At 37.4% G+C, this 10,069-nt stretch overlaps 2 pseudogenes; one reads left to right on the top strand and one right to left on the bottom strand.

The window, feature by feature from the left end:
- Positions 1–1,096: 1,096 nt before the first annotated feature.
- On the bottom strand, positions 1,097–2,265 carry LOC139472952 (uncharacterized; annotated as a pseudogene).
- Positions 2,266–8,634: 6,369 nt separating this feature from the next.
- LOC139472951 (uncharacterized) lies at positions 8,635–9,824 on the top strand (annotated as a pseudogene).
- Positions 9,825–10,069: the final 245 nt, after the last annotated feature.

Here is a 10,069-nt window from a genome sequence, read left to right as displayed (position 1 = left end):
TCCGGACATACGTTTTCTATCACGAATACTTGCACTATAACGAGGGGTGTGGCATCACACAGAAATACTCCGATCATGGCTTGTTTTTATGATAACGTTGTCTTTTATAAGTCAATGAGATGTTTTACAGTTGTTCATATGAAAACACCATGAATGTTTATTCAGCATCCGAAAACTCATAACAAGGTGATAAATGTTACAATTAATGTCTTATCTTTTACAAAAGGTAAGTATGTACAAGGTAAGCTTTTCTCAACATGGGAAAAGAGTCAGACATTGCACGTTTGTAGCAGTATTGCTCCCAGACCTGGCGGAGTGCCGGGTGCGCTGAAGCTATTAATTCCCAATTTTTTAAAAGTACTGATTTAACTTTGAAATTTTACTGCATCCGCCATCTTTGTTTATTTAACTTATTTACTTTTGCCACCGACTTATTACATTTGTTGGTATGAATATTGTCCAAACGGTACGAAATTGCTAAATATGCAATGTTTAAAAAGGTTTCTGGGGGCTCAACCTAATATCGTTTGCAAAGTCAACAGACTACGACTGTAAATGTATTGTACAACCGATGCAAGAAAATAAAAAAATGTTACAAATACAAATTATTAACAAGTGGAATATGTATACTAATACCTGTACTTTTTAGAACAAGAAATTGACACATTGACGTATTCAGATTTAATTGATATTTTCTTTACTTATGTAAATGCGAATTGGTTTAAATTTAAAACAAACAATCAATCAGTGAGATACTCTGGTTATTGCGCAAAGAAGAATCAAGTACCAATGAAAGTGAACAGCATGCATAACCCGATGTTATACAAAGCAATCATCTAACATATCGCAACTCATGGTTGTTGCTTCCTAACTTCCTACTTTTACTTATACAAAATTAACTCTTATATTTGCACAGTAATTGAGTTCATGCTTTCATTGGCAGCTTCAAGATATTAAATGAGATATATTGTGTATGATTAAAATAGATGAGAGAACAACAGTGTCGCTCATTTCGGTAATAGGATACTAAATGATCCCCGTGCCGTACCAATTCTAGGAAACGAGTGAACAGTTTGGTATCAACTGTTAGGTTTTGCTAGGTTCTATCGATGTCATATTTACCCCATTTTCGTTCGAGCTCATTGAAAATGTGGGTAGCTATACCCCAATCATCATAATCTACAATCCTACTGATATAATCTGCCTTCTGATTCTCTGATCTGGGTATCCATTGAATCTGCAGATGAATAACATGTGACACACATAAGTCAAATATCTATAAAGCAATTTCCTGCAAATCTGCTTTCATACTTCCTTTAGATACTATGGATTCCACATTGCTGTTATCGGTTAACCATTTTATCCTCTGGGATGTTAGAAATCTGGATAATACATGTAATACAAACTTAACCGCTGTTTATTCTCTCCAAGTTGAACTTTCTTCTGCCTCGTCACGTGACCATTGACCTTGAGCCCTCTGGTTTCCATATTGAACACAGTAACCACCATATCCCGAAGCACTTTCATCGCTATATACAACACGAGTCACACCTTGTGCTTCTGATAAAGTACATTTTGAATGCTTATGAATGTTACTCTTCCAAAACTCTAACTGGCGCATACTAACTTCATTCAATCTGATACTTTCGTTCCATGATGATACATCTAATGTTTGCATACTCATAGACCGAGTCATCAATTGACACACTAAGCCTGTAACCATTTTCATAGAAATAATTTGACCAATCACTGATGCAATATCTCTCACAGAAACCTTGCTTCGAACGCCTATATCTAACAAACGATCTATCATTTTCAGAACTTTTTCCAATCTTCTGACCGGAACTGTCAAAGACATACTTTTAGTTTCAATGATAAGACCTAACCACTCAATGCATTGTTGAGGCTCCCACAAAGATTTTTCTACTTTCGGAACAAATCCTGATTTGATTAAGTCATCCTTTATAGAACCACTTGTAGACAATGCACTTTCGTTTTATCAGACACAATTCCATCATCCAAAAATGTTACAACCTTATGACCTTGAAACCGCCAGTATTTAACCAATTGCCTTGTAACTTTCGTGAAAACATACGGGGCGGTTGTTAAGCCAAAGGGAAAAACGAGAAATTTGTAGAATATGCGATTCTGACCTTCTCCCCACGCAAATCTTAAAAAGTCAGTATGTGCAGGATAAATGTCTATATGATGATAGGCAGAATGAATGTCAAATTTTGATAACCAATCTCCTTTTTCAATATACATCAAAGCTGATCTACAAATCTTCATACTTCACTGAAGCTTTCCAAATATGTTTATTTATAATAGATAAGTCTCGAATAAGTCTTTTCCTCCCTGACGATTGTGTAGCGACTGATAAAGGGCTCACTATATGAGGTTTTACGTCACAAACATCTATGAGACCTTTATGTACTAAATCTTGAATGGCCGAATCAACAAAGTCACTGTTTTTAATAGCAGATCTGTTATTTCTCTTATCCATCATTGGAGGAGTCGAGTAAAACGGAATCTTGTTCCCGTTTTCAATAATGTCTAACACAAAATCTGTTGCTCCGATATACTTCCAAAAACAAACATTCTCTTTAAGTCTATTCTTCACGCAAATCTCAGCCTGACCCTGCTCATTCTCATAATAATCGGTTGTAATTCTAAATGTATCATTGTTGAGTGAAGAAGATTCAAAACTAGACTTAACTTTTGTCCCGGCTTCTTCGTGATGAACTTCACCTGGTTGATTGTTTGTCTGAGTTGAGCTTGGGCTGGGTCTGGCCGTTGGCGAGTAGACAATGTCGTCTCCAATGCGAGAAGTTACCGCAGTAAAAGCAGGCCCCTGTTGACCTTTGACCTTCACGGGCACGAAAAAGCTGAGAACCACCAGCAGCAGACTGACCGTGTGTGCTGTCGCTGACCGCTGTTTACAATGGACTGGGTCGTGGTCCATACCTACATGGGTGCGCACGTGCATTACATGCGTTCTTGGCCTTGATTTTCTTGATGGCTTTTGATGCGACGATTATCGTCGGAGTCGTCAGCCAATTCACGGGACACGTAGTTCCTCACGGTCTCCCAGCCTCCGTCGGACGAATCTGCAATCTTTAGGTGTTTGTTTCTGTTCTCGTTCAATTTGTTTAAATGTCTCTAAAGTCTCTGCATTAAAAGACTATTGAATGTGATTACCCTCGCGTGACCATACGTAATCTTTCCCTGCTTTCAGTTTTTTGTTTGTCTTTGAGAATTCTTCTCTTAAACCAGCAACTCTTAGATCTAAACTTTCATCTATACTTTTCGCTATCTCTTCTTTAGATGAATTCAACTGTTTCAAAATGGCGTCTAACTTGTCGTTGATAGGTGTTTGGGCTTCCATAACAAAAGTAAAGTTTTCAGTGGCGCACTGCAAGCGAGAATGACCACTCTATACATGCTTGACCTTATATAGCCCCTTATAACCGCCCTCTACTATTACACAACACCATGTTGTATTTTCCTACGGTAGAAGAAAGTAATTTCTTTCTTATTCGTACCTCAAACGAAAGAAATGATATTTCCTAAACTGTACAACCTAGCTTCACAAAACTTGGTACACTTACCAATTAGGCTCATTAGAAGTGCCTTTTGCTATTTAGAGATTTTTAGAATTTTTTAGTTTTGTCGTATCCATGGAAATATGATGAACTTAGGAAATTTGAGGGTAGTGCTCTTGTCCGGACCATATCTCCCGAACCATACAACTTAGCTTCTCAAAAGTTTTTACACCTATCAAGCAGGTAATATAGTGGTGCCTTTGCTATGAACAGATTTTTTCTTTTTTATTCTTTTTTCTATTTAAATTGAAAATTGATGAACTTAGGGTAATGTCCTCGTCTGGAGCATATCTTCTAAACCATACGACAGAGATTCACCAAACTTTATGCACATATCAATCACGTTCACTAGTAGTGCAGTTTGTTATTTGTAGATTTTAATCTTTTTAATTTGTAGCCCCTGACATATAATGAAACAAGATGTTTAGGTTTGTTTTTCTGTCAATCCCAAACATACAATGTTTAGTGAAACAATTGTGACTGATGTGTTTCTGTGTGAACTTTTTTCTATTAGTGTTAATCTGTAATCATCTTTCTTTTATTCAATCCCCAGCATACAATGTTGAGGGAAACATTTGTGACTGATGATTCTCATTATATCCCGAGTTATAATGTTGATGAGGATATATTTGTAATAATGTCATGTTATTGTCATGTTCAAATGGTAGAAGGAAAGTTATTTCTCGTAGCCATCTGAGGGAATTGATGGCACTCATGGCAACCTACTTCCTCGTAGTTGGTGCCGGTAACATGGACAGCAAGCTCAACAAACAGCTGACCTTTATGTACATTTTTGTATATCTCCTTTCTATAATGCCCCACTTCCTGTGGTGATGGCTGTTTGTACCCTCTAATATATCATTGACTATGTCACTTAAACTTCCTGGTTCTTTCTGTGTTGTGTAACACCACTGTAGATGTAGTGCATCATCCCAACATCACGTAACCCTTACCATAGTTAGCTAGCTATATTTAGTAGCTGGTGATTTCACAATCATGTCTTGCTGTTCATGGCTAAATGATTGCTGACTGCTAATATTGCTTCATGCTTTTTGTTTCTCTTTTAGATTCCACGAACCTGATATTAAATTTGTCTTCATATATTACATATGCACAGTGGAACCCCATTTATCAAGAATGCCATGATAATTTCTACAATTAAAGAAAATACATATTGAAACCTACTTAGAAGCATATTTAGAGTATGCAGAATTTAGTTGATAATTACTGAAAATCCTGGCAGTCAGATACAAGATAAACAGGGTCACACTTGTCTTGCTTTATGTAGACATGCATGGTAATTATTAGCACTTCTTCATCGTATGCTGCTACCGTAAAGTCTAATCATCCTACTTTTAGGTTTCTATTAGATCAGATATATTTCATTTTGGAGAAGATTCCAGATGTATCAATAACTTCTTTCAAATGGAACCAGAAGTAGTGAAAGATATAGTTAATGTACATGTTGTATGACAACTAGTTTTAAATCTTTCAGTTTTTCCTGGTAAAATAAGGCAATACTGAATTCATCATCATGAACATACCAGTTAACAGCAGTCCAATGGCATCACCACAGACAACTCCCCAGAAACGCCAGGCTAATTACAGTTCTCCACAGAAGTCACCAAGGCTTTCTACATTGGGAAATGTCTCTTTCAACGTTACCCATCTTCTGGACAACTTGGACATGGCTCTCTCAGCTGCCATATTCAAACTTCAGTCAAGGAACTTTGATGATGTCAACAGACATTTGAATGCCATGATGGCTCAGCTTTCATCTGCCAGAGAATACCTCCCACGTGATACAGCTGAAGATGACTATTCAAAACTGGCGACACGTGTTGCAACACTTACACAAAGAATCGTAAACTTTCAGGACTATCTGCGAAAGATGCTGGCAAAGAAACCAGACTCTGCAAGGCTTTTAACAGAAAGTCCACATAAGGACCCTTACTTATTTGAAGATGATAGTGATGACCTTGTCTTGGCCCCTGAGGAGGAACGTGTGTCACAAGAAGCCATTTCCCCACAGCATTCTTCAGCAAATTCTCCAGATCATCACGCAGAATCCGATATCGTGACTGTGGTCATGTCCACACCTGCATGTCAGGAATAGCGAAGACTCTTAACCTTTTAACAATCATACACTTAATTGCTCCCTTTTACTCAAGGACTAGCTGTTTGTCCATTAAGAGTGATATTTTGGTTACATGAAAATGTTGTAATATTGAAGTGAACTGCTTTCCTTTTCATGGCATGAATAGCCAAATCGTAGATTTTATTTAGTTGCTTATGTTTTCACTTTAGGACTAAGTACCTATTAGTTTACTAAGGATGTAATTTTGGTTTGATGTAAGAACTGAAGTTTTGAGTAAATGTGCTTTCTTTATCGGGTCATATATTGCGAAAATGGTCAGTTTTAACAAACACACACTTGCTTTTTTATTTAACGACTTGGAAGCTATTAATGTACAAAGAATGGTAGTTTGGTTTCATGTGAGAGCTCTACTTCATTACTTAATGCGCTCCCCTTTTCATATTAGAAATAGTCAGCACTAATATTAACAATCATACAGGCTTGTTATTTTCACTTCACGGCATAATAGTTGTCAGTGTTAGTAATATTTATGTTTTGATTTCATGTAAAAGCACTTTTTGTTGAAACAAGGTGCTTCCTTTTCATCTCAGAAACACCATATACTCACGTGTATTTTTTTGTCTCTTCAAGGTTTAACAGCTTATAATCTATTCACAGAAATATTTCCTTTCATATAAATGCAAGACTATAAATTTTCACTTCACGACTTAGCAGCTGTTAGTTGATTGAAAGTGTTATTTAGTATCATGAGCTGTATTTGTTGAAATAAACACTGTTTCTTTTTTTTTTAGATTCCTCATTGGTGAGACAACATGCCAAGTAAAGACAGACTAAAGAGAAAACAGGAGAGGGAGAGGAAGACCAAATAGAGAGCAGAAAGTGTGACAGAGCAGAGTGTACCTATCTATTCTGAACCATTTCTCAGACACTCATATGCAGATGCAGCTATATGCATGTTTGCAGTGAAAATGAATACATCACATTAATTTTTAAACTTGTACTTTCCTGCTTGCTTTGAAATTCTGGAGTGTCAATTAATATTGTAAGTGGTCACATTATATTACAAATGCTGTTTTCATATAAGCTATACATTACACTATTTTTCTTAAATCACTATTTCTTTCCAGAATGAAGGAGTCCATGTTGAGATTTTTCATGGCTTGAATCCTAATGATGTTAGTGGTATGGTCGCCATCCAGACCATGCATTACATCACACAGCTTCTAAAGGCACAGTTTCCAACAGCCATGGACTGTGTATTCCCTCTTACATCTATACAATGAGTTTGCAGAATATAAATGCCACTCAGGCAAGAATACCAAGAGATGTAGACTGTGTCCAAATTCACTACTGTAATGCTCAATATGTTGTTTCAGCTCAAAGAGATGGACAGATATTTCTGTATGACAGTTTGCCAAACAGATCTCGACCTATTTCCCTTTTGCGCCAACTCAATGTTGTGTATCATAATGTTGTTGCCTCTGACATACATTATATTGTGCCACAGCGTCAAGGAAATGCATCCTTATGTGCTATGTTTGCTACTTCCAATGCTTTGGGCTTGCTCATGCAAAGAAATCCTACACACCAGATGCTTGATAAATCTAAAATGAGGCAACATTTATGCTCCTGTCTCACTGAAGGACATATTTCAACATTTCCATTTGAAGTAAATGAAGGCAACTCTTCGTCAGTGTCTGCTGGAGGGAATTTACAGACAAAGAACTCATCATTAAGCCAGACAGAGAACCAATACAGACTTAGCTATGTCAAGGTACTTTCAACATCAAACCATGTTCCAGACCGTGAAAAGTGACAGTAAGAAAGCAGAAGCAACTGGAGCAAATAAACGGAAGGAGCAGATTAAAGTTGCAGTGCAGAAAAAAAGACAGATAGATATGACTTACTGTGAACAGGAATGGCTAAAAAATGCAGACTATGAAAGAAGAAAGAGGTCTCAAGGTTATCTGAGTGAATCAGAGCGAGCATGTGCACGAAGAAGACAAAACAGTCAAGATCCGGCCTATCATGAAGCAGAGCAGAACAGAGACAAAACAGCCAGGAAAGAGAAAAGAAAAGATCCTGTGTTTCATGAAGCAGAAAAAAATAGAGACAAACTAGCCAGGAAAGCAAACAGAAAAGATCCAGTGTTTCATGAAGAAGGAAAAAAACAGAGACAAACCTGCCAGGACAGAGGAAAGAAAAGATCCTGTGTTTCATGAAGCAGAAAAAACAAAGAGTCAACATCCAGAAAAGCAAAAATAACAGATCCTGTGTTTCATGAATGTGAAAAAAATAGAGACAAATTAGCCAGAAAAGAGCAAAAGAAAAGAACCCGGTTTTCATGAAGAAGAAAAAAACAAAGATTCAGCAGCCAGGAAAGAGAAAAGAAAAGAACCTGGTTTTCATGAAGGAGAAAAAGACAGAGAAACTATTAGAAGGATGAACAAGCGCAAGGATCCAGAATACATTCAAAGAGAGTCACAGAGAGAAAGCCCGCGACGAAATCTTAAGAGGAACAATGATCCAATATCACATGATATAGAAAGAGAGAACAACACTCAATCCAGGAGGGCTAAAAGAAGTCTTGATCGTTTGTTCAGAGAAAAGGAGAAATCACGAGACAACATGCCAGAGCAAAGTCACGTGTTAATGTCAATGTCATACTCCAGAGGAAACTCCAGAAAAGAACTACAAAACATTGTGTAAAATACTAAATGAAATGAAGTATGGTGAGGATATTGATTTTGAAGTCTTTCTTCAAAAAACTAACATGTCTCATGAAGAATACTTACTTGTTAACTCACCCACTGTCTTCTTGAAACACTTACTTATTAACTCACCCACTGTCTTCTTGAAACAATTACTTGTTAACTCACCCACTGTCTTCTTGAAACACTTACTTATTAACTCACCCACTGTCTTCTTATCCGGATAAATGCTTACATTCCAGCATGTTTGTCTGCATGGTCAGCCAATATGGATGCACAGTTTATTCTTGACATATACGCCTGTGCTATGTATGTTGTTGGTCCATCTCCAAATCACAGCGTGGAATGAGCCTCCTTTTGGCTAGAGCTTGTAAGGAGGCTAGAGAGAAGGGAAGCAATATCTGTGAACAAGTGAGATTGCTTGGAAACAAATTCACAAACAATGTGGAAATGTCTGCACAAGAAGCAGTTGATATCTGTCTTCAGAATCCACTGAGGCTATCATCAAGACAAGTTGTGTTTGTTCCAACTTCACACCCTGAGGATCGCACTTATTTTCTGAAATCCCGTGAAGAATTAGACAAACTAGATAATGAATCCGAGGAAGTTGCTTCTGGTAACATGATACCTCGCTACTGTAATAGGCCTCAATCCTTGGAGACACTTACATTAGCTGACTGGGCAGCATCTTATGATTCTGCTGGCAAACAAGAGACTCTAAAACAGCAGGAAACAACACCTCCTCCTTTGGATGGTTTAAATGAAGATGTGGAACAAGAGGACACAGAATGTAAAACAAGCAACTTGATCTTGAGATCTGTCCGATATAACAAAGTTTCATATCCTGAAGAATTCTACAGAGAGCACCTTATGCTGTATACCCACTGAGAGAAGAAGAGACACTCAAAGGGTCATGTGAAACTTACCGGTGTCGCTATTCACGGGTGAAGGATGAAATAATTTTGCAGCTTGATACATATGAAAAAAAATGCAGACATTGTTGATGAAGCAGAAATACAAGCAACAACTGAATTAATGGAACAATGGAACGAAATAGCCCCAAATTCAGAGCATCAAAATCAAGTTGACAGAGACATTGACCTTGAGGCAAGTGAAGATCATGCCTTCCTTATTCCTCCATTGAATATGCCTGAGAGTGACATTGTGCCAAAAGCTTCCTTAACCAGTGACATGATTCCATTTGATGAAATGCCAGATGAAGAAGATAGAGCCTTAGTCAGATCTCTAAACACAGAGCAAAGGAGATTCTTTAATGACATCCTGCACAACATTAAGACATCTGATGAGCCACTGTACACTTTCCTGAGTGGAGGATCAGGAGGTGGTATGAGTAGGGTGCTTAAAGCTATATACCAGGGGCGGTATTCACAAAGCTTCTTAGAATTTTCTTAGAAATTGACTTAAGTTTTCTAAAACATTCGTAGCTAAGAAAAAATCTTATGTATCAATTCACAAACAGTCTCAGCAGTATAATATCTAAGAGTTTTCTTAGTCTACCCCGTTGCATCTTGGGATGTAAAGTTTTGACTAAGAATATTCTTAACACCTTTCGAGTGACGTTTTGGACATTCCCTTATCTATAAATAGCAACAAAACACGACTCTTCAGTGTTGAAAACGCGAAAGTAAAAAGTTTTG

Source organism: Haliotis cracherodii, unplaced genomic scaffold (assembly GCF_022045235.1).
Source record: "Haliotis cracherodii isolate W230 unplaced genomic scaffold, xgHalCrac1.p SCAF_26, whole genome shotgun sequence".
Lineage (NCBI taxonomy): Eukaryota > Metazoa > Mollusca > Gastropoda > Lepetellida > Haliotidae > Haliotis > Haliotis cracherodii.
Note: the sequence above shows the minus strand (reverse complement) of the source record. Positions and strands in the feature narration are given on the sequence as shown.